The sequence below is a fragment of the Ursus americanus genome, chromosome 7, assembly GCF_024610735.1.
Source record: "Ursus americanus isolate L20-20 chromosome 7, mUrsAme1.1.p, whole genome shotgun sequence".
Taxonomy (NCBI): domain Eukaryota; kingdom Metazoa; phylum Chordata; class Mammalia; order Carnivora; family Ursidae; genus Ursus; species Ursus americanus.
In genome coordinates, this window is record NC_142133.1 from 54,436,709 (window position 1) to 54,461,231 (window position 24,523).

A 24,523-nucleotide genomic window follows, 5' to 3' on the forward strand; every position below is an offset into this window, starting at 1 on the left:
TTCCCTCTCCTTGTCACTACACCTTCTGCTGGTATCATCTTGTCACACCTGACATTTTGCCACTGGTCTCTCTCTCTTTCCATCTCTCTCTTTGCCAGGAGGACTGGTATGAATTCTATTAAGAGACGAAGCCACGGTGCCTTTTTTTTTTTTTTTTTTTAAGCAAGAAGGACTAGAGAAGAGAAGGGAGATTGAAAATGGAATATGCATCTTTAGAAAAGAATAATTCAGATTTCTAATTCAAAAAAAATAATCAAAAACAATTTATTTTTGAATCAGGTTTACATCCGTATGTCCGTCTACAACACACTCAAGGTCACAAGCAGTCATTACCAAGGAAGGAAAATAGAGCCTCTTTCCCATTTTCCCCTCCCCCTGGGTATTATTAGTTTAGCAACAGGAAGACGCTAAAGAAAAGAATGCACTGTATCTCCATATTAGATCATCTCGGCCGTCATTTACAATGACGCACAACCCCCAGTTCTGTCCTGTGCGTTCAAGGCCAACATTCTCTTGTGAAGAAACTACTGCATTCTATTGAGAGCCCTTCTCAATAGCAAAGATGTCACCTAAAAGTGTATTTTAAATAGTTGTAGCTGGCTCGCGGGGGAGAAGTCTCGTGTGGGTAGTTCAGGGCAGCAGTGATGACTGTTATCTGGAAAAAGAAATAAGAGCTGGGATGATCCATAAGGAGGTGTGCGTGAAACTGCCTTTCCCCGGGAGGATTTGGGCAACTGACAGGCATTGTGTTAAATCAGCCACATGGATCATAACATCAGCTGGAGAAGATATTGCAGGTGTTGTCAATATCTGAAAAAAAAATTACAGGTAAGAAAGAAAAATCCTTCTATCAGAGAATATCTGTCATACTAAAAATAGAAGTGAAAGCCTTTATAGGATTCTCCACACGGCCTTTATTAAGGACATGCATCCCCTCCACCTAGTCTTCTCCTTGTGGATGGATTTTATTTCCACTCTGATGTGTGCAATGACTGCTATTATCTTATGTGAGGATACATTTCAGTGCCATGCCAGCTCAAATAAAGATAGTCAGACTCTGCTCTTAGAAGGAGTGGCGTGCTGTAAGGTTTGCTGTTTGGCTTCCCATTTCCCTTAAGGTATATAATGAGCAGAGGTGAGAAGGGCTCTGTTATATACCAGTGCTTCAAGTTGAAAAATGACTTTTATTTCTTGGCTATGTTAAAATGAGAGCATGTGCATATGTGCGTGTGTGTGCGCACGCGGGTCTCTAGCAATAGACACCGGTAGGTACACAAAAGCGATTTTGTTGATGACACTCCTTTCCTTGAGTTCATTCATGCTTGTGGTAAATTACGTGACCTGCAATGAATTCGTGTATAATGGACAAGAAAATATCCAAGGGTGGGAAGGCCCTGGGAAGGTAGAAATAGGTGCTCTAAGTACAAGCACTGCTCATGGTCTCGTATTTTCTTGACCTTTTCTTCATTTAAGGTGATGCCAAAGCCCGGAGCAAGGCTATTAAATTAGCAACGTGAGAAACAGTCTCTCTTCTCACGCGGCGCAGACGTGCCTGGGAAAGTAACGCCAGTTTACTACCTAAACTAACACTGCCTGAGAAAACCAGGGGCTATAACAGTGTAATTTAGGATTTCACCTAGCAACATTTATTCAAAGATCCCATTCGTATTTTGTTTCTCTATCTCTTTGCTCCATTTTGTATTGAATGATACTTTACAACCTTTAAAAGGACCAGAAATAAAAGCGCTCACAGTTGGGGAGACACAAACCAGAATTCCTTGGCACCAAAGCCTTAGTTTGAGTAAACATCATATTGTTTGTTTCATCTGTCAATAAACCAATGATAGCTGATTACAGAAAGGCCGCTTACCAACGGGGTGACATTGGGAAACAGGTCATTACAGACTCCAGGGGCCTAAGTCCATCACCACCCTAAGGAGTTGTCATTGGTGTGGCGTTGTGGGCTGAATGACGACTGTGCACTCGGCCTCCAGACACAGGCAGGACCCGGCTGAGAGTCATGTGGTCTGTGTTGGTAATGCCATCTCATTCTATCCAGATGAACGGTCTCTGGGAAGACCAATGTGTTCTCCAGCAGAGAGGAAAAAGGGCAGCAAAAATCAAGAACCCACACACGCCAGCAGGGGCTGCGATCTTAGGGTCAGGGCCGAAGCTCATGAGCTCTCCTAAGCAGAGACTAGGTCGTGGGAGTATGCAGATAAATCCAGGGCAGAGCAAATGCCAGAGTCTTCTCCAGACTCCAGTGGAGCTTGAAGGTCCCCATCCTCTTGTTGACCTTGTGGAGCACGACATCATCCACCGTCGGCAAATGCAGAGTGCGGGCAGGCCTGCAGTCACTCTGACAGGTCACCACCCCTTTCCCACCAGTTCGTGTGGCCATTCTATCTAAGAACCGCCACAAATACTGGACACAACAGAGCCTCTAAGTAGCTACTTCTCCATCTCTAGAGGCTTAAAGGATTTGGTAAGAAGCTGACTTTAATTTGCTTAGGATAAAGGCTAATTACAAGGATATGTGTTCTGGGGGGCCTCTCTTCTTTGGTATGTGAGGTTTGTTTTGTTTTTTTTTTTTTTAATACATTCCTCTAGGGTTTATCTTTCATTTCCTACTGTTCCCACCTTCTCATCTACTTGAGGTCGGGTTTATCTGAAAGAGATTTTGGCTTCTGCATCCATAATTATGCTTATTTAATTTCTTTGTAAGGATAGGAACAATGTGTTAGCCTTATCAGTGCAAACTTGGCACTCTTTACCATCAGATTTTCAGCTTCCATTAGGATCATAGTAAGCTAAGCTAGAGGAAGAAAAAAAAAATAAACTCTCTTTCTAAAGGTCAGTCTTCTTAATTAAATGAAAACCCAGGCAGCAGCATCATAAAATGAAATGACTGTAGCCTGTGCTCTTTCTGAGGAGACCCTACAGGGTATCGAGCTGACCTGCTGAAAGCAGGCCAAGCTGAATTATTCCCTGATGGGTAGGAGGCTACGGCGTTACAACGGCGGTTCCTTTTCGGCAAACAGATGGAATTGATGGTGTGTGACTGTAGCCATACTGGAGGCTTCCAATCGTGCACTGGTGCTCCGTGGCCAGCCCACCTCGTTGTCACCTCATTGCCTTTGACTTGCTACCACCACGGCTGCCATTCCCATATGCTTTCTGCTTTTGCTACCACTGTCCTTCAGGCAAGGCCAATGTGGAGGAGAAATCAATAACGAGGCTCTGAGCTAGGTACTTTCACAGTTAGGAGGTCACATAAACCCTGGGACGAAGGCATCACCATGTCCTTTTATAGAAGAGCAAACTGAAATTCAGAGAGGTTAATGATTTTGCTCAAGGTCACACAGCTAGTGACGTTATCAGGCAAGAAGGGACTGGACTGTCTCCAGTGCCCATTCTCTTTCTGTAAGAGCTAATGTTTATATTGCTCTGGTTCCATTCCTGCTGCCTGCATTCAGGAATCTTCTGGATGGCATCTGAAGATGACACTACCCAGCCAGTTTCAGGGCAAAGCCTATTCCATCTACACTCTTAGCTTACCTCTGTCCCGTCCCTCCCTTGCTTTTGTTGCTGTTTTCAGACCACTTTTAGTTGGTAAGAGATAAGACCACTTTTAGTTGGTAAGGAGCTCTGTGAAGTCCTCACAAGAGTAAATGAAGTCAAAGGTTTTCAAAAAGAGTAAGACAACTGCAAGGATTAAGAATGGCAGTTTATCGCGACTTCCCTACTTCGATGGCCATATGGTTCCACCTTCCCCTAGTAATACCGCTCTGAATGGTAATACCACGACATTGTTCTCCACCTCGGAAATTAAAGCATTTTAGCCAGTTTTGTATTTGTGATTCTACTGTTATAGGTACAAGCAATCAAATAAATATATCGATTATGGTAATTCTTGATACATCCATAGGATCTCTGACGTTATTAAAAACTATCACATAACCCTTAAAGAGTTGGAAAATCTTTCCAGGCTCTGATTGGCTTCATATAAACAAAGGATTCCAATTAATTATACTTATTAAAACTCTTAGATTTGAAGGGTTTTTTTCAGAGAATGAACATGCATTGAGGCACAGCTGCCTAACTATACATCTCCGTGGGGCACCATCTGCATTGAGCTCCCGGGGGGGTCACGGAGATAGTGCAATCGTGTGGCATCTTCCAGAACAGAAGGCGGTGGAGTAATAAGATGTGAAGCAGCGGTTTGCATCTCTAGCCGCAATTAGAATTGCCACGGGAGCTTTTAGGACCAATGCCTGAGCTTCACTTGAGGCGATTAAGGCAAAATCTCTGGGGGGTGAATGGAGGCATCAGTCATGTTTTACAACTACTGGCTTAGAGCGTGGGATCTGGAGAGATGGCACCTGAGCTGGAATCCCAGTTATTAAACTCTCTAAGCTGGATGTTCCTTTGTGCTATGAGGCTCTGAGTGCTTCTTACTTTATAGGATTGTGACTATAACCCCTCTCATAGCACTTCTCTTCTACTAAACATGTAAAAATGATGATCAATTCTTCTTATTAAGAAGCAAGTCACTGCTGCTCTAATACTTTACTCTTTTAAAAAATAATTTTTTTTTAAGATTTTATTTATTTATTTGACAGAGCCAGCCAGCGAGAGAGAGAACACAAGCAGGGGGAGCAGGAGAGGAAGAAGCAGGCTCCTAGTGGAGAAGCCCCATATGGGGCTCGATCCCAGAACTCCGGGGATCACGCCCTGAGCTGAAGGCAGACGCTTAATGACTGCGCCACCCAGGCGCCCCTTAAAAAATAATTTAAAAAAGAATACAGTAGTCCCCCTTTATCCGTGGTTTCACTTTCCATGGTTTCTGTTACCTGAGCTCAACTGCAGTCTGGTGTATCATCAGAAAGGTCAATGGTAGACTAACGCTAACGTCCCAGCGCCTACGTCATTGCCCTCACATCATCTCATCACATAGGCATTTTATCATCTGATATCATCACGAGAAGAGGAAAGGTGGGTACAGTACAATAAGATATTTTGACAGAGACTATATCACATGACTTTCCTTATAGTACATTGTTACTATTCAATTTTTTATTACTTGTTGTAATCTCTTACTGTGTCTAATTTATAAGTTAAACTTATCATAGGTACATGTGTATAGGAAAAAACACAGCATATGTAGGGTTCCGTACTATTCATAATTTCAGGCATTCACTGGGGATTTTAGAATGTAACCCCCATGGGTAAGGGAGAGGGGGGCCTGCTGTAATATACTACTAATTAGGCCCAATCTTTGCCCAGAGATTCAAAAGCTATGTAATATAAATTAATATAAGAGGACTCAGAAGATAATTCATCCACTCAAACCTGCAGAAATCCTACTAAACTCTGGACATGTAGAGTGTACTAAGATCTAGCTAAGATCTGAAATGGAAGCCCTGCCATTGGAGTTTGGCCCTTGGCTAACTTCTCTTTCCAGTCCAACTATACTCTGCTTTACCTTGTACATCCGAGTAACTTCATCTCTCTCAAACAGCAAGTCTGAATTTATAGTGACCTGTTCGTTACCTCTAGTGACCTCAGCTGCTTCAAAGTTAACCTTCTCCTAAGCAAAATTCCTTTACAGTTCAAGCCCAACCAATAGCAGGTTCTGTCAATAATATGTCATAAAGGTCTCTCAAGCATGAATCCTCTTCTCCACCTTCTCTCCAAGGCCGAGGACATTTCTTTCTTGCACTACTTTGCTTGCTACCAGTGCCTAATTAATCCTCTGTGTGCTGTTAGAAATAGCTTTCGGGAAAACAAATACAAACTACTCTCTGCTTCAAAATTCCCTTTATTTATGCTCTGTTGCCTATAGAATCAGGTCCAATAACCTTAGGTCAGAGGACCTAAAAGTCAAAATTCAGCTTCTAGAATCTTCCTTCCACCCACCTCTTCTTTCCATAAACATCCTGATAGCATTCTGAATTCCACGTCTCTGAACATGCCAACGTGTCATTGCATATGCTGTTCCCTTCGCTTATTTTACTGTTCTCATATTCTTTGCCTCATTAACTCCCAATTATCTTGAAGTCTGAGATCAGGCATCATCCCTGTGATGTCCTTACCTGACTCCTCTGAGCAGCATTTGTCCTTTCCCCTTCTGTGCTCTGTAATATCTCACTTAACTGTGCCTTAATATAATTGATTGTGAATGTCTTTCTCACCCAATAGCCTGAGGGTTCCTTAAGAAATCAGACTCACTAGACTGTGATGAGGGTCTTAAAAAGTGCTAGTGGAAACAAGAACTCAGACTATAGATTAATGAATGAACTATTAAGTGCATAGATGTTTCATTCAATATGGATTGAGAAACGGAGCTGCATCCTTAGGCAAAATCTCCATTGAAGCAGAAATATTTTCTTCTCCCATCTACAGCCTCAACGTGACCTGGAAGAGCCATGGAATGTCTGGAATTGATCTTGAGTTTAGTTGTTGAGTTAAAGAGAAGAAAAACTGTGTACTGCTCAGACACTGGTATTGACATAAACATTAAAGGAAGGAAACTTGGTGTAAGTCTATTTGTGACCATCTCTAGTACATAATGCTTGCATATGAATACTGAAATTTGAACATGTCAGGTCACAGGGAAAAGGTTAAGAGTCTCTTGTGAAATTTGTTCTCCAATACATACTTTGCTTTTGGACAATGAAGACTGAACAAAGGACTCTGAGATGATCAGAAATCTCTTTTGAAAAATTTTCCTTCTCTGAAATTTCAGATTAATCATGTTTTTAGAAAGCTAAATTAATTAATTAAAAAATGATCCTTGTTGAAATGATTAAAAATTAGTCATTCGTGGGACTCTGGGTAGATGACAGACTAGGAAGCGCCAGGAGTGTGTCTTCATACCTAGACAACAACTACACTGGCAGAATCTGTCTGATGCAAACTTTTTGGAACTCTGGACTCCCTGGAAAACTTGCAACTTCCGCATGGACAGTAACTTGTGGTTATTTTCAGTTTATTTCAACTCTTAGCACAGTAGCAGCAACCCATCCCCACTCCCAGCTGCATGGCAGTCATTGTGCATGTCCCCAGAGCAGCTTACACACAATTTGTGGGAGCCACGTTGGGCAAAACAGACCCTGTCCTCCAACTATTAGGGACCTATGCTCTGACCACTGGTTCCTGCTCCTGATCATACAGATGCAGACAAAGAGGTAGCAGCCATTATTGTCGCACTTATCCCCATTGTTGCAAGTCCCTTCCCCTCTGACTGATGTGACTTCCAGGGGACTTAAAGGGCCACCTCCCCTTTCCCTGCCCCTTCACTTTTTTCATTTCTCTCTTTTTGGGAGCTAGACATTAAAGACTAGGACATTCAAAATAACTGCACATATAGGAGATAATAGAGACTAACCACACATGCCCAGCAAAAGACTCAGAAAAGCCCTGAGATGACCTTATGTTTACATCTCAGGCTGATGCTAAAAGCTAGTATCATTATAATTTTTTAGTCTACAGCAATCAAACAGAAACAACAACAACAACAACAAAAACTCAACAAATCTTGGGAAAGGAGGACAGCCTGATTTCCAGAGTTTCTACATTTTTAGATTCAAATTTCTAGTTTTCAACAAAAAAACATAAGGAATGCCAAGAAATAGGAATGTATGGCCCATTAAAAGGAAAAAAATAAATCAACAGAAGCTGTCACTGCAAAAGAACTGATGGCAGATATACTAGGCAAAGACTTTTAACCATCTCAAAGATGCTCAAAGAAAATATGGAACAAGTTAAAAAAACCATCTTAAAGATGCTCAAAGACCTAAAGAAGATGTGGAACAAGTTAAAAAAAACAACAACAAAGGTATACACACACACACACACACACACACATAAATGGAAATATCAATCAAGAGAAAACCTAAAACGAAACCAAAAAAATTCTGGAGCTGAAAAGTACAATGATAAAAATGATTTTTTTGCTAAAGGAATTCAAAGGCAAACTTGAGTAGCAGAAGAAAGAATCAGCACACTTAGAGATAAAGTAAGGAAAATTATGAAGTCTGAGAAAGAGAAAGAAAAAAGATTGGAGAAAAGTGAACAGAGCTTAAGGGACCTATAGCACCCTATCAAGTGGACCAACATACACATTATGGGAGTCTGAGAAAGAGATGAGAAAGTTATAGGGTCATGGAGAATATATGAAAAAACAGTGGTTAAAAACTTCCCAAATTTGATGGAATACATGGATATAAACATCCAAGAAACTCAACAAACTCTAAGTAAGATGAACTCCAAGAGGCCCATATTGAGACATATTGTAATCAAACTTTAGAGAGACAAAGAGAATCTTGAGAGCACAGGAGAGAGGCAAGGGATCTTCAATAAGACTGTCAGCAGATTTCTCACCAAGAAATTTGGAGGCCACAAGGCAGTGTACTGATAAATTCAAAGTGCTTAAAGAAAGCAACTGTTGGATCAAGAATCTCACATCTGGCAAAATTATCCCTTGAAAGTGAGGGAGACATTAAGATATTCCCATATAAACAAAAGGTAAAGGAGTTCATCACCACTAGACCTGCCCTGCAAGAAATGTTCAAAGGAGTCCTGCAGGATGAAATGACAAGACACCGGATAGTAACTCAAAGCTATATGGCAAAATAAAGAACTCAATAAAGGAAAATACAAGGGCAATTATAAAAACTTGTATTCTTTTAGCAACAATTATGGAGTTTGTTACTTCACTTTTTGTTTTCTACATGATTGATGAAACCAGTTCATTTAAAAAAAATCATTAGTCTAAAATCTAGTATCATTATAACTTTGGTTTGTAACTCCAAATTTTGATTTCTATGTAATTTATGAGACTAATGCATTCAAAAGAATTATTAGGTTATGTTTTTGGACACACAATGTATAAAGATGCAATTTTGTGACATCAGTAACCTAAATGGCTAGGGATGTGGCTGTGAAGGAGCAGAGTTTCTGTATGTCATTGAAGGTAAGCTGGTATAAATTCAAAACAGTGTGTTTTAACCTTAGAATGTTAAACGTAATCCCCAAGGTAACCACAAGAAAAATAGCTATAGAACATAAACAAAAGAAAATGAGAAAAGAATTTAAACAAAAATATCAAATAAACACAAAAGAAAGCAGTAATATAGAAAATGCAGGACAAGTAAAGTTATATGGCACAGAGAAGAAAAAATAGGAAAATGACAGAAGTCCCTCCTTATCAGTAATTACTTTACTAATGTAAATGAATTAAACTCTCCAATCGGAATACAGAGATTAGAAGAGTGGATAACAGCACATGTTCTATCACATGTATATTCAGTTTACAAGATACTCACCTTAGAACCAAAGTAACAAATACACCAAAAGTGAAAGGAAGGACAAACATACTCCATATAAATAGTAACCGATGAGAACAGGGATGGCTATATTAATATCAGACAAACGGACTTTAAATCACAAAAGATTTTGAGACGAAGAATGACAGTATATGTTTTTAAGATTTAATACAGCAAGAAGATACAATTATAATCATTTATACACCTGATGACAGACCATCAAAATACATGAAGCAAAAACTGACAAAATCGAAGAGAGAAATAGACAGTTCTACAGTTATAGTAATAGACTTCAATACCCCATTCTCAATAATGGATAGAATAACCAGACGGAGGGTGACTAAAGAGATAGGGAACTTAACAATACAATAAACCAACTAGATAGACATATACAGAAAAGACTACACAACACTAGCACAACCCATTCTTCTCAAGTGCACGTAGGACATTTGCTAGGATACAGCATTACGTTGTGCCACAAATTAAGTCTCAATAGATACAGAAAGATAGATGTCATAGGAAGTAACTTTCCCCACCATCTTGGAAGGTAGAAATCAGTAACAGAAGTAAAACTAGAAATTTCACAATTTTGTGGAAATTAAACAATGTATTCTTTTTTTAAAAGATTTTTTATTTATTTGAGAGAGACAGAGAGCGAGACCATTAAGTGGGGGGAAGGGCAAAGGGAGAGGAAGAGGGAAAGGGAGAAGCAGACTCCCCACTGAGCACAGAGTGTGTTGTGGGGTTTGATGTGGGGCTTGATCCCAGGACCCTGAGATCATGACTTAACCAACTGAGCCACCCAGGTGCCCCTAAACAGTGCATTCTTAAATGACCAATGGATCAAAGAAAAAAATTACAAGTAAAATTAGAAAATACTTAGAGATGAATGAAAGTGAAAAAAAAAGACATCATAACTTCCAGGATGTAGCAAAAACAGTGCTTAAGGGGCAAATTCATAGCTCTAAGTGTTTATATATATATATATAAAAAAAAAGAACTGGTGTAAAGTGGTATCTCAGTGTGGTTTTGATTTGAATTTCCCTGATGGCTAATGATTTTGAACATTTTTTCATGTGTCTGTTAGCCATTTGTATGTCTTCATTAGGAAAGTGTCTGTTCATATCTTCTGCCCATTTTATTATTTGTTTATTTGTTTCTTGTGTATTGAGTTTGAGAAGTTCTTTGTAGATCTTGGATACCAGTCTTTTATCTGTAGTGTCATTCGCAAATATCTTCTCCCATTCCGTGGGCTGCCTCTTAGTTTTTTTGACTGTTTCCTTGGCTGTGCAGAAGCTTTTTATTTTGATGAAATCCCACAAGTTAATTTTTTCTTTTGTTTCTCTTGCCTTTGGAGATGTGTCATGAAAAAGGTTGCTGTGGCTGATGTCATAGAGGTTGCTGCATATGTTCTCCTCTAGGATTTTGATGGATTTCTGTCTCACATCGAGGTCTTTCATCCATTTGGAGTTTATCTTTGTGTATGGTGTGAGAGAGTGGTCAAGTTTCATTCTTTTGCACATAACTGTCCAATTTTCCCAGCACCATTTATTGAAGAGACTGTCTTTTTTCCACTGGATGTTTTTTCCTGCTTTATCAAAGATTAGTTGCCCAAAGAGCTGAGGGTCCATTTCTGGGTTCTCTATTCTGTTCCATTGGTCTATGTGTCTGTTTTTGTGCCAGTACCATGCTGTCTTTGTGATCACAGCTTTGTAGTATAGCTTGAAATCTGGCAACGTGATGCCCCCAGCTTTGTTTTTCCTTTTCAACAATTCCTTGGCGATTTGGGGCCTTTTCTGGTTCCACACAAATTTAAGGGCTGTTTGTTCCAGTTCTTTGAAAAATGGAGGTCCCTTAAAAAGTTAAAAATTGAGCTACCCTATGATCCAGCAATTGCACTACTGGGTATTTACCCCAAAGATACAGACGTAGTGAAGAGAAGGGCCTAATGCACCCCAATGTTCATAGCAGCATTATCCACAATAGCTAAATCGTGGAAGGAGCCGAGATGCCCTTCAACAGATGACTGGATTAAGAAGATGTGGTCCATATATACAATGGAATATTACTCAACCATCCAAAAGAATGATTTCTCAACATTTCCTGCAACATGGACGGGACTGGAGGAGATGATGCTAAACGAAATAAGTCAAGCAGAGAAGGACAATTATCATATGGTTTCACTCATTTATGGAACGTAAGAAGTAGGAAGATCAGTAGGAGAAGAAAGGGAAGAAGAAAGGGGGGTAAACAGAAGGGGGAATGAACCGTGAGAGACTATGGACTCTGGGAAACAAACTGAAGGCTTCAGAGGGGAGGAGGGTGGGGGAATGGGCTAGGCTGGTGATGGGTATTAAAGAGGGCACGTATTGCATGGTGCACTGGGTGTTATACGCAACTAATGAGTCATGGAACTTTACATCAAAAACTAGGGATGTACTGTATGGTGACTAACATAATATAATAAATAAATAAATAAATAAATAAGGTATTATGCAGTAGGTGATATAAAAAAAAAAAGAGCTCAAAACAACAACCTAATTTTACGCCTTAAAGAACAAGAAAAAGAGCAAACTAACCCCCAAGCTGGCAGAAGGAAGGAAATAAAAGTTAGAGCAAAGATCAATGAAATAGAGAATAGAAAAATAATAGCAAAAATTAATGAAATCAAAATGTGGTTCTTTGCAAAGATCAACAAATTGGCATAGGTGAACTAAGAAGGAAAAAATAGAAGCCTCAAATTACTAAAATGAGAAATGAAAATGGGGACACTACTACTGATTCTACAGAAGTAAAAAAGGTAGTAAGAGAATATTTTGAACAATGGCACACCAACAAAATGGATAACCACTGAAATTTAACCAACTAACATTTGGTAAGTATTCCTCACACATGACATTCATACAAAAGCTAAGATGTGCTACGGTAATCTAGGATGGTTGGGAATCATACAAATAGCTAAACTACCCCAAAATGGTTACAGAACCGACATCAAGTGGAGCTGGCGGAACTAACTGGCACTTACAACTGATTACACGTCAGCTTAATTTTCTTATCCTCAAGCCAGTATCTTTTCTCTGAGAAAGAGAATGAAGAAAAAATAAAATGAAGATGATAAGAAGCTGAGAAGCACAGAGGAGTAAATAAGGGAGGCAATGAGAAAAAGGAGAAAAAGAAGGACCCAGAAAGACAAGGAAAAAGCAAGAAAACAGTCACAGCAACTTATAATCAAGAAGAAGAAGCTTCTCATTTGTTTCCTCCCTCCAGCTCTAAGACGTGGGCTCTGGAACAGCTCTCATGTTACTTCTCTCACACTTCACTTACCATTGCTAGGGGTACTGCAGGCTGATGTGTCCCCTTCAGATCCTCTTCAGAAAACTGAAAAATTATGAATAGAGCCATCATGAGAAGGAAAGGAAGGTACACCATGGGACATTATTACTGAAATAGACACACATAAGTCATGGTCACCGTGAAAAGAAGTTTTCTGGGATTGCTACTCAAGACCATTGATGTTACAAACCAACATTCCTCAACTGTGGCCATATGTTAAATGGCCTGATAAGCTAAAAAAAAAAAAAAAAAAAAGCCAAAAAAACAAACAAAAAAAACCCAAGCCCCCCAAAACTCCTAGAGATTCAGATTTAATTGATCTGAAGTAGGCCTTGATATTTTGTGGTTCTTTTTTGTTTTTATGTTTTTGTTTTTGTTTGACTTCCTAAATAAGGTGATCTGGAGCTTAGGACCACTTTTACAAAAAGAAAATTTCCAAAATATGCTGCATACTTATTTATTGCTAACATAACTAATTTTGACTATTATGAACTATTAAGCTCTTCTTTCCTGGAAATCCAGGGGCATTTTCTGAATGCTTTGATTTCATTCATCGGACAGCAAAAAAAATACATATTTAATTGTTTCTAACACACATTCGAGGCACTCTGTAACAACTTTTGTATCTTCTTTTATTTCATTTTAGCCACAACCTTACAAGGATCTCAAGTTAGCCTGAATTCGAGGTCATTGATCCAAAGTCTAAAATCATACCTTTTGCATTGCACATCTCAAAGGCATTTTAGTATCTTGTCCACAGTTGGTACTATGCTATTTGTATAGAACGAAAATTAGGGAGTATTCAGCCTAGAAAAATCTCATCCTTTTCTTCTGAATTCATGGGAAAAGATTTAGCTATCCCAGAGACAGAGCGAACTGTCTACTGCTATTGTTTTCCTCACGTCTGCTATGGGTGAATTGTCTGGCAATATTACTCACTCTGCTTTTGAGAAGATACAGTGAGGGTATACGTATCTTCCTAAATCCTTACATCTTACTTTAATAGACTGTTAACATTCTTAGTTGTCATCATAGCAAAGCTTTAAGATGTCTTCTGTTTTCATAATCAAAGCACCTCATGAAGCACTTGAGTGAATGACGGGATTTCCCAAAGACAAGTTCAGGCACTTCTGATAATCGTCCCAGAATAGAGATGTTGGAATGAACGAGTGGAAAGAATCCTGGAGCTGCATTTGGAAGATACAGACTGAAACTGATTTGAAATGCTTCCAAACTGCATGACCTTAAGCAGATCATTTAACACTTATGAGTCCCAGTGTCTTTGGAAATGGGTAGTTCCTGCCCCAGTCAGACCACAAAGAGATATAGAGAGCACGTAAGAGGCCCCCTTTGGAGGCACATTTTTTTACTTTTGAAAAGTACAGTGCAAATGGATTTGTTTGTTCCCCTTCCCTCTGTCACTCGTCTCCAGCCCTCTCCGCAAGGTGCTGGGACTTTCTAAGCACCAGCGCAACTGACTCTGCTCTGTGGCAGCAGAAGATTCCAAGTAGCTGAGCAAGGCACCCCATAGAGACAGGCAGAGGCCAGAGATCAGCTGGGGGTAAAGGAGCCAGAAGATAGTGATAGGATAGGGCAAAAGAACCAGAGAATGGTAATGCATGCCTCACTGTGATTTCTAGAATTTCTTTTGCAACATATTGGAAGTATTTCTTGTAAGGATATGTATTTGACGACACTTTTAAGTTTCCTTAGGGAGTAATCAAGGGGTTCTAAGAAGAAACAGAGACAAGGCTTATCAAAAATTCTATAATAGGAAGCTCGTTCGAAGAAACTAAACCATATTGGATCAACACTTGATCCCCAGATGCCAAAAATACGTGACCAGTTATGACCAACAATACAGCACCAGGAACAGAAGGAAGAAAGATGGTGTCAGGAGGCCCAATATGCTTATGGACATTTGTCCGACTCGCTGTAAAGGAAAGTGGATGAGGTAAAATAAAATGAATGTTTCTGGGGCGCCTGGGTGGCACAGCGGTTAAGCATCTGCCTTTGGCTCAGGGCGTGATCCCGCGTTCTGGGATCGAGCCCCACGTCAGGCTCCTCCGCTATGAGCCTGCTTCTTCCTCTCCCACTCCCCCTGCTTGTGTTCCCTCTCTCGCTGGCTGTCTCTATCTCTGTCGAATAAATAAATAAAATCTTAAAAAAAAAATGAATGTTTCTGACATACAATCATAAAATAGCATGATCCCAGGGAAGCCTCTTACCTGTCTCTTACTTCTGCATATTAAACTAATCATAAAATAGTAGATACTTCTTGGCAACTATAACTCTTGGTCAAGAGCTGTACTTACCTCAAATCATTTGCAGTACATTTCACAAGGTGATTACTATTTCATGTCTTTCCACCATCATCTGCAGATTGGAAAGTAGAGACTCAGAGAGGCAATGCACCAAAGTGCACTGAGTCTAATGGGTTGTTTGTTTACTCTTTGTTTATTATCCTTTCTTCCCCTTGGAATCAGAGATTTGCCTTGGTTTAATAATTAACCAGAGAAGACTGCACTTTTTCTTTTAATGAGCAAATAGTAAAGGCGAAGATTGAAAAAAAAAATCTATCTCTATCTCTTTGATTTCAAGTAAGTAAAAAACTGGGGGAATTTTATGGCCCAAACTAAACTCTTCTTATAGCCAGGAAATCATAAAAATAAAATTTCCAGTGCAAAGAAGCAGGTTGCTAAGTTAATAATAGAAATAGGTATAACTATTAGTAAGGGCATATTGTTTTATTAGAAGATATAAAACAGCAGTATCTTTAGTCAATTAATACGTGTGTCACAGAATTATTTTAGAATCCATGTTTATTTGGAAAAAGTATGACGCCTTTGACAAAAATACTTTGATTTTGCAGTAAGTATAAAAATAAAAATGTAAATGAGTAGTTTATGTAATTTCTAATGCTAAAATAGCTCTGAACTCTATCACTGGTGGTATTGACAATCTTAATTAAGAAGTCATTTAATGATCATGTTAGCAAATCTGGTATATTTTTTGAGTCAGATTGACACTACTCAAGACACAAGCGAAACTGATGTTCCTTTGGTAAGATGCAGAGTAGAATTCGTGCGGGAACATCTGAGGCCTACGATAAAATTAAGGTCAAGGACTTGGCAAAATATGTTATAAACTGTAACAGATGTTCCCAGATGAAATCACATTTCTATTAAAAACGATACAGATGCTCAGTTGATAGAACCCAGAATCTCAGAATTGTAGAACCAGTGGAAGAGCCAATTTTAGAGACTAGCCATTCCCATCATTAAAAGCTGAGCAACTGAAACACACAAAATGTTAAGGGAAGAGCTCAAGGTCCCACAGTTGGTTATGTGTCTGGACTAGAACTCAAGTCCTTTCTTCCATTCCAGGTTGTCTGTTATTATGACAAATAAAGAGACATTTTAATACCTTACTTCAAGACAGATTTAGGGTGAATTGTATTGTGCGGTAAGAGTAGGGACAGGAATATTAACAACACAGACCATTACATCTTTTGGATCTTCTCTGATACCTGCTCCTGGAATTTGCCCAGTCTCATATTTACTCTTAAAGTACAAATCCCAGGGAATCTACCGTTCTCTGGGCATTATAAAGATGCCAAACGAATATTAAGTCTGCAACAGACTTTTTTAAATTTCAGTAGTTCTATTAAGGATCAGCCAATATTTGCACCACACCAGTGTGTGGGTGGGACCTCTTCAAAGTCAGACCATGAATAAACACTTTCTCTGTTGATCTGTCACAAGATTTAATATTATCCAGAGTTTGGGTGCTAATACTAAACTTCTGTGAATCACGAAAGATTTGGCAACAAATGGGCAAATACTTAACACTACCAAAATAAAAAGCACTACAGTGAATTTCACGGGCTTTCTTTTATAGATAAATCAAGTTGACAGTGAAGCAACACACTTAGAGGGAAAAAAATACATTCTAAGATGCGTATAATTTATCACTTGTGATTTTTAAGATCGTATCATAGACCGGGAACTATAGTAATCTCTTTTATCATGTCAGGAGGGATTGTGACCCCCGCTTTTCACTGACCAACTGGGATAGATTTTGCAGAGCACCGACACCAATAAAATGAGGAGAAAAGGACTGACTTTAATCCCATTAATAAAGACGCAAAACTGGTCATCTCTTCCCATTTTAGCCAATGGCAGAACTGGTCATCGTAGCCCATAACCTAAAAGTTAATATGGACTTCTTACTTGCACCCATTCCCCACCTCAAAAAATCAATCAACTTTATCAAGACTACATCTTTCTAACTTAAGTTTACTTCAGTGGCTCTCGAATGTATGGCTATCAGAGTAATTTGGATTGGTAAAAATACGAAGGCCTAATGAGCTCTCCTACTTCAAGGCCCGTGGACCTCTGTGGGCTTCCGTAGCTGTCCACGTGATTGTGATATGCAACACATTTGAGAAACACTACTGCAGTGTATGCTCTTCTCCCAGATCGTTGCATTTGCTTCTTAATTGTTCTGCCTGACTCCAGCTTCTTTCTGTACCAGTCCATTCCTCAGCCAGTCGGCAAACTTGAAAAAGTCCACCCTTAAAAAAATAAAAATTAACGGCTGCTTATCACACTCGAGAGTAAGTCTGGATTTGTCATGCATTTAAGGCCCTTCAAGATTTGGCTTTTGCAGTCTTCTCCAGCCTCACTTGTCATCACTCCACCTTAGGGGCACCTTCCCCTAACGCACAATAAATGAACATATTTGACTTCATCAGAATTGTGACAGATGCTGCAAAGAGTTGTAGGTTGTTATGTCAGGGTTTTCAGAGGTAGCTTCCTCAAGCAAGTGATTTTTGAGCGAATGCTTGAATTTTGTATGGAAATTACAAAAGAGGGGTGCCTGGGTGGCTCAATCGTTAAGCATCTGCCTTTGGCTCAGGGTGTGATCCTGGGGTTCTGGGATCAAGCCCTGCATCAGGCTCCTCCACTGGGAGCCTGCTTCTTCCTCTCCCACTCCCCCTGCTTGTGTTCCCTCTCTCGCTGGCTGTCTCTCTCTCTCTGTCAAGTAAATAAATAAAATCTTAAAAAAAAGAAGAAAAAGAAGAAGAAATTACAAAAGAAATGGCAGGAGAGGGGTGCCTGGGTGGCTCAGTCATTAAGCATCTACCTTCGGCTCGGGTCATGATTCCAGGGTCCTGGGATCGAGCCCCACATCGGGCTCCCTGCTCAGCGGGAAGCCTCCTTCTTCCTCTCCCACTCCCCCTGCTGGTGTTCCCTCTCTCTCTGGCTGTCTCTCTCTCTCTGTCAAGTAAATAAATAAAATCTTAAAAAAAAAGAAGAAAAAGAAGAAGAAATTACAAAAGAAATGGCAGGAGAGGGGTACCTGGGTGGCTCAGTCATTAAGCATCTACCTCCGGCTCGGGTCATGATTCCAGGGTCCTGGGATCGAGCCCCACATCGGGCTCCCTGCTCAGTGGGAAGCCTCCTTCTCCCTCTCCCACTCCCCGCGCTGGTGTTCCCTCTCTCCCTGTGTCTCTCTCTGAACGATAAATAAAATCTTCAAAAAGAAAAAAGAAAAAAAGAAATGGCAGGAGGTTCAGAGAAGCCTTTAAAGATAGGGAACAGAATATACAAAGGTCCAGGGGTGAGAGGAGAACGACATTTTCAAGGAACTAAAAGAAGGTCATAGAGCGGTATACCTTATTTGTGGGGATACTTTCCAAGACCCCCAGTGGATGCCTGAAACTGCAGATAGTACTAACCCTATATATATTTTTCCTCTAATACATACCTATGAAGTTTTACTTATAAAGTAGGTCCTGCAAGAGATTAACAATAGCTAATAATAAAATAGAGCAATTATAACAACGTACTGTAATAAAGGTTATGGGAATGTGGTCCCTCTCAGAATATCTTCCTGAACCGTACTCACCCTTGCTATTCTTGTGAGGACGTGAGATGATAAAATGCCTACGTGAGGAAGACGAAGTGAGGGCATGATGTAGGCGCTGTGAGGTAGTGTTGAGTAACTACTGACCTGACATGTCAGACGGAGGATCACCTGCTTCTGGATGGCAGTGAACCAGGGGTCACTGCAACTGTGGAAAGCATCACCACCAATCAGGGGGGCCTGATGTAGAGGTGAAGACAGAGAAGGGCTGGGTCGCCAGAGATAAAGCTAGTGATCCGGGCAGAAACCAGTCCGTATAAGTACCTATTAGCCATAGTTGCCTTTTTTTTTTTAATCCTAAGGAAAACTTAGAGTTATTGAATACTTTTAAGGAGAGTATTGTCTCAGATTTGCATCTGAAAAGAATATTCTGACCACAATGTAGAAGATGGATTAGAGGATGGGAAACATGGGCCACGTACTACTTTACAGAAGCCCGTTGCAGTCCAGGAGAAAACAGATGCTGCTTGGAGAAGGCTCTTAACGCCAGATCTGCCACAAGAAAAATGGTGCAGGAAGACAGCTTCGCAGCATGCTTACCCTCTACTCAAGGAACCGTCTTCCTCCCACCTCATTTTTTGGTTTCCTCTGCAAGACCTAGACTAAATTGGTTTTCTGACTTCAGTATTCTTCCCATTGCTACATGTTAACATTTTTAAAATATTTTAATACTTTTATTTTATTTATTTATTTTTGAGAGAGAGAGAGAGAAAGTGTGCATGCACACAGAGGGAGAGAGAGAATCTTAAACAGGCTCCATGGCCAGTGTGGAGCCAGACACAGGGCTCGATCTCATGACCCTGAGATCATGACCTGAGCTGAAGTCAAGAGTCAAACACTTAACTGACTGAGCTACCCAGGCTCTCCGACTCTTCCTGCATTTTAAATATTGGTTTATACATCTCTCTCCTACACTGAGCTGCAAATTATTAAAAGAAGGGCAATGTTTTATCTTTATCTCCACTGACCAACTAATTCTATGTTTCAATAAATATTTGAGTGAATTGCACATAAATTGACCAGCTATGTGATATTGGACAAGTAATTTAACCACTATGGACTTCAATTTCATCACTTCATAAGTCACCTCATCCCCTCACTCACTGTAAGCCCTTGGAGTTTGCTACCAGCAGGCAAATATCTTTTTCCTGGAACTGAGGATATATAGAAAATCAACCAGGCAGATTCCAGAGGAGAGATTTAACTGAAAAAGATTTTATAAAGGGGCTTTTTATAGATATTGGAGCAGGGTTCAGGGTCCAACAGGAATTTATGAGGCACTCAGGAACTCTGATATCAGGAAGCCTCTACCACTCCTGCACACGAAAAGATAAGGGGAAGGAATAGTGTTAACGAAGCCTCCTGAGCAATGGAACTATGGGTGTGGGTCTGTCCAACAGAAGTTGTGGCCATAAAGGCAACTACCACCAGGACTATGGCCAGGCAGGGAGTGAGCTGGTGGCAGGAGCAACCTAGTATACCAATCTAGCTCTTCTCCCAGACATCAGTGTGTTTGCAAAGCCTCTTAAGGGACTGAGCCCATCTGAAAACCAGAGGGCAAGGAAATCCTAGTGATTACGTTCTCGAGGTCAATCTGCCAGGCCACTGAGCAGGAAATCGAAAAAGGAAGGATGGATGTAGTGATGTAAATGGAGAGTAATTGGAACAGAAAGAAAAGGTTTACATAAAACCATGGGAGATTAAATTTAGTAAACCAGAGGAGTCTAATAAAGCCTTCTCAACGATGATGTAGGCCAAATATGAGCAAAAATAAGAACATGGAGTACTCAGAAAGGGGATTACAGAAGAAATAATGGCAAAAATTAAGTAAACGGGCCAAGGCAGGACAACGTAGGCAGATGTTCAGGCCTGAATCTTTTGCTGTCATTCATATTTATGTCCACATCTGTGTTTGAAGGACAGCAATAAGCTTCCCAATCAAGAAATCACGTGATCTCGATATGCACATCGATTTATATAATGTGATGGTAGCTGCAATAAGATATCTTTTTACTCTAGAACTTAGCCACTCTTGTCTTGCATACTTTATTTGATTTCAAATACTGAAAACTCCTGACCTAGGAATGTTAAACTAAATGCAATTCGGTATATCCAATATCAGTTGAAAGATTCTTCATATTAACACACACAATTGCTACTCATCTCCAGAGAACCTATGTGCTAGATAGGGATTAGAGGCTTTCCAGATTTCATCCCGTCATACTATTAAAACTGCACATGCACATGGAAGAGGCTGTAATCCACAACTTTCTGGAAACAAGCCCAAGGCTCAAAGAGGAGGTAACACACCCTACGTGACACAGAAAGTGGGAAGACCGGGGCTCACACTCAGGTCTCAGACTCTAGCTCTTGTTCACCGCTTAAGGTGCTAGAAGCATCACGAGACAGTGGAGCTGCCTGTAGTTGGGGCTGAAGAGGTGGTCGATGACTTCCATGTTTAGATACAGGAGTACTAATGGGAATTTACTTTCTTTTCTAATTAATTGAGAAAAACATATCAGAAGAGACAGAAATTTTGAGTTAATTGATTCAGGGAAATGAGATAGCTTGATTAAGTGAGAGTACATGATACCCAATTGATGTTTATTACAACGGGAAATGAGCCTCACCTAAAGTCCTGGGGAGAGTCAGCAGGCTGGGCCTAAAAAGCATGGTTTCAGCAGGATGGAAAGGTTGGAGATGAGATCGCAAAAGGAGATACTGATCTGTGAGAAATCATTTGTGGGGAAGCGTGCTTCGCAAGTCTGCCTTCCTGGCAAACTTCAGATATTTCTTTACATCTTCTATCTACTTGCTTTATTGACTCATTCCATTTCTTCTTTAATTCCAAAACCAAATTTGATTGCTTTCTACATTCCATGCACACTTCTAGGTGCTGGGCATAGAAAGACAAAGCAACACACTCTTTCCCCTCAGAGTTTTACCTCCAGTGGAAGACACAGAGCCATAAACCAACAAGTGTAATCTTCTATGACGGGTTTTAAACAGCTGCGGAGGGTACTTTGGAGACACAGAGACAAAATATCTTCATTACTAAGAAGTCGGAAGGAGTCCTTTTCAAGAGCTTGGTCTTGAAGAATGGGAATTAAATGAGTAGAGAGAAAAAAAATAAAAAGGTTTTAAGTAAAGAGAATGACACGTGGGAAATTCTTGAGGACAGAGGCAAAGAGTTTGCAGGACCAGAGCAGAGGATGCTTGTGGGACTGCAATGGAAAATGAGCCGAAAGAGGCAGGCAGGTGCCATGGGCACCAGAAGTGAGGGGATTTGAGAGGAACCACAAAGCTCTGGGAAGCCACTACAAGATTTAAATCAGCAGAGTGATGAAATCAGATACAAGTTTAGTAAAGATCATATTGGATGCAATGTGAGGTGGACACAGGAGAAACTCCAGGCAGGAGGCACGGAGACCATTTGGAAGCATGGTTCCAAAGCTGAGTGATTGTGCAAATGGTTGTCACGATTATGGACACGGGGAACACAGGACGAGGAGTGGACTTAGAGAAAATAAATTTTCAACCTAATTATTTTCCCATGGTAAATTCTCATCCTCCCTTCTTTAACACATTAATAAGGAGAAGGAAGGTACATATAATTGATAAGAATGGATTTGGATCTGCTTGTGCTTATGGTCTGGTCTCAATCTGAAAGTAGGCTTCCAGGAAATTGGTTTATCGTGAATCCACAGAAGCAGGAGACGTGAACCAAGAGGGACCCCAATGGTCAATGGTCTCACCCCGTTCTCTCCAGTCTCCACTCCTCAAGACTTCAGAAGATAGGAAGGCACCTCTTCCTGGTGACTCCATGATGATCTTTGATGGGGAAAACCTAAGCCTCAGTCAGGAATAAATGAACTCACTATAGGATAGTGAGGGTTTTTACTCCGGTGCACTTACCTTCTGCCAAGTAGTGTCTGTTACGCCAAGATTCACATTAGCACGCGGCAGGAAGGAGGGAAAAGCAACTCACCCGCCACTTTGGAATGGATTTCTTACCTGCCTCACTGCAGATAAGGGACATTATTGATCTGATTAGGGTAGTTCAATTAGCAGAGCAAGCAATTCTGAGACTAGAGAAAAGGCTAAATGACTTTTGTCCTTGACCTGGAGAAATTACGTAGGCTGTACTTCAGTTTCTCTGTCTTTTAAATGAGCCTCGTAAGTGGTGCACTATCCAAATGAGTGGGTCTCGAACCCAGCTGATTTGGATGTGGTCTGGGGACCACCACTCCAAGTAGAAAGACTACAGGGAGCTTTCGAAGACAGATCTATTTCATCTGGGCTCTCTCCTCCAAAATGAAGTAAGCACAGCCTGTGAAAAACAATGTGTAATTTGAGCAAAACGTACCGTAACTCAGTGAACGAATGCTAGTGATCTGGGGAAATATAATATTGCTGTAGGAAATAAAGCTTGACGACAAAAATATTTGGTTATTTTACAGTGTTGCTCAAACAAGGAAACAGCACTAATTATAACACTTTCTTTTCATTCTTGTATAGCAAGCAGGATTCTCTCGTGGCAAACATCAGAAGCTGACTCTACAATTTAAGGAGAAAATAAAAATTGTGCAAGGACATGGGGGTGGCTCATAGGAATGAAGGGTGAGTTGACGAGGAAGCTGGATGGAGACGTGAAACATCTGACTCTAGGGACCTGGGTAGTAGGAGCCAACAGAAGTCTCTCCCAGGGGGCAGTTGAAAAAAGAAATTCTTACCAAATTGAGTGCTTTTGAAAACGATGTTCAGGGAGGAATGAGCCAGCATGAAAAGGAGTGATGTTTAAGACGAAGAAAGCATGATCTAGAACTTCTGAGAAGCAGTCATTCGAAATGCATGTACTTTAGTTCTTTAGTGAGTGTTGATCCCTTGATGAATTACACTCATTTAAAACTGGAAAGAGCCCAACAAATATTCTATATAAGGAACGTACCTTGGAGGAAGACAGCATGAGGAATAATACTACTTGTGTAAACCTGGCTGTGCTAGCTTGAGATCCAGCAAAGTAATGTAAAAAAATAGGTTAAGTTGTGCAATGATAAACTTACGAAGGCTGACAAGACACAAGAGGTCATGGGGGGAGGGCGGGGAAGAGAAGGAGGAGGAGGAGGAGGAAGAGGAGGAAACCTACCTTCCAAGTGGTAAAATCAAACTTAATTTCAGCAGAATTTATAATGAACTGAAAATTAGTTCCTTTCCATGTGTGTCAAATTTTCTTAAAATAAATACCCTTACGTGTATCATGAATGATATCCTGTCCCAGCCAAGAGATAATATTCCTTAACTGCTATTTAGTTCACCGAAATTTTCAGACAATAATTCAGATGATACTTTAGTGTTAATTGTCACAGAATTAAATCCAGAAGTCTTGACGATGGAATGATAGAGTTTATAGGACTAATTGTATGCAATGGAATGTGTCATTTTCCTAATACCACAGTAGAGAAGAAAGAGACTTTTTCATCATGAGACATTTTGCTCAATCTTACACATATGATCGATGTAGCTTCGGGCAAGCATTTTGACCTTTTTAAGCTTCCACCTTATCCTACAAAAGGAGACGATTCACTAATTATAAACCCTGCCTGTGTCCCAAGATTGTGAAGTACATTGGGCAAAATGATTGGTAGTAAAATCACTTTGCAAACCTACAGCACCGTATAAATGCAAGGGTTCCTTATAGATATCCGGACATATTATTTAATAATAAACTCCCGGGAAAAAATTCTAATGTTTTGGATTTCTTGACTAGAGGCCATAAAAACCAGAAGTAACAGGATTTGCATTCATTACAACCACTTGGAACAATATTTCACAAAGCAAAATGATGATTTTAAAGAGTTAACTTCGAAGTGCTAAGTTTATATTGTAACCCTTAAAAGGAAGTAATTTATGTCTGTAATATATGTATCCCC

At 40.2% G+C, this 24,523-nt stretch overlaps 1 long non-coding RNA gene across 1 annotated transcript; it reads right to left on the reverse strand.

The window, feature by feature from the left end:
• Positions 1–290: 290 nt before the first annotated feature.
• On the reverse strand, positions 291–15,404 carry LOC148109699 (uncharacterized). The gene is made up of 3 exons (XR_015725087.1): positions 14,978–15,404; positions 12,654–12,707; positions 291–810 (listed from the first exon to the last, which is right to left on the reverse strand). It is a non-coding gene; the product is annotated as an uncharacterized LOC148109699 (long non-coding RNA).
• Between the last annotated feature and the right edge of the window lie 9,119 nt (positions 15,405–24,523).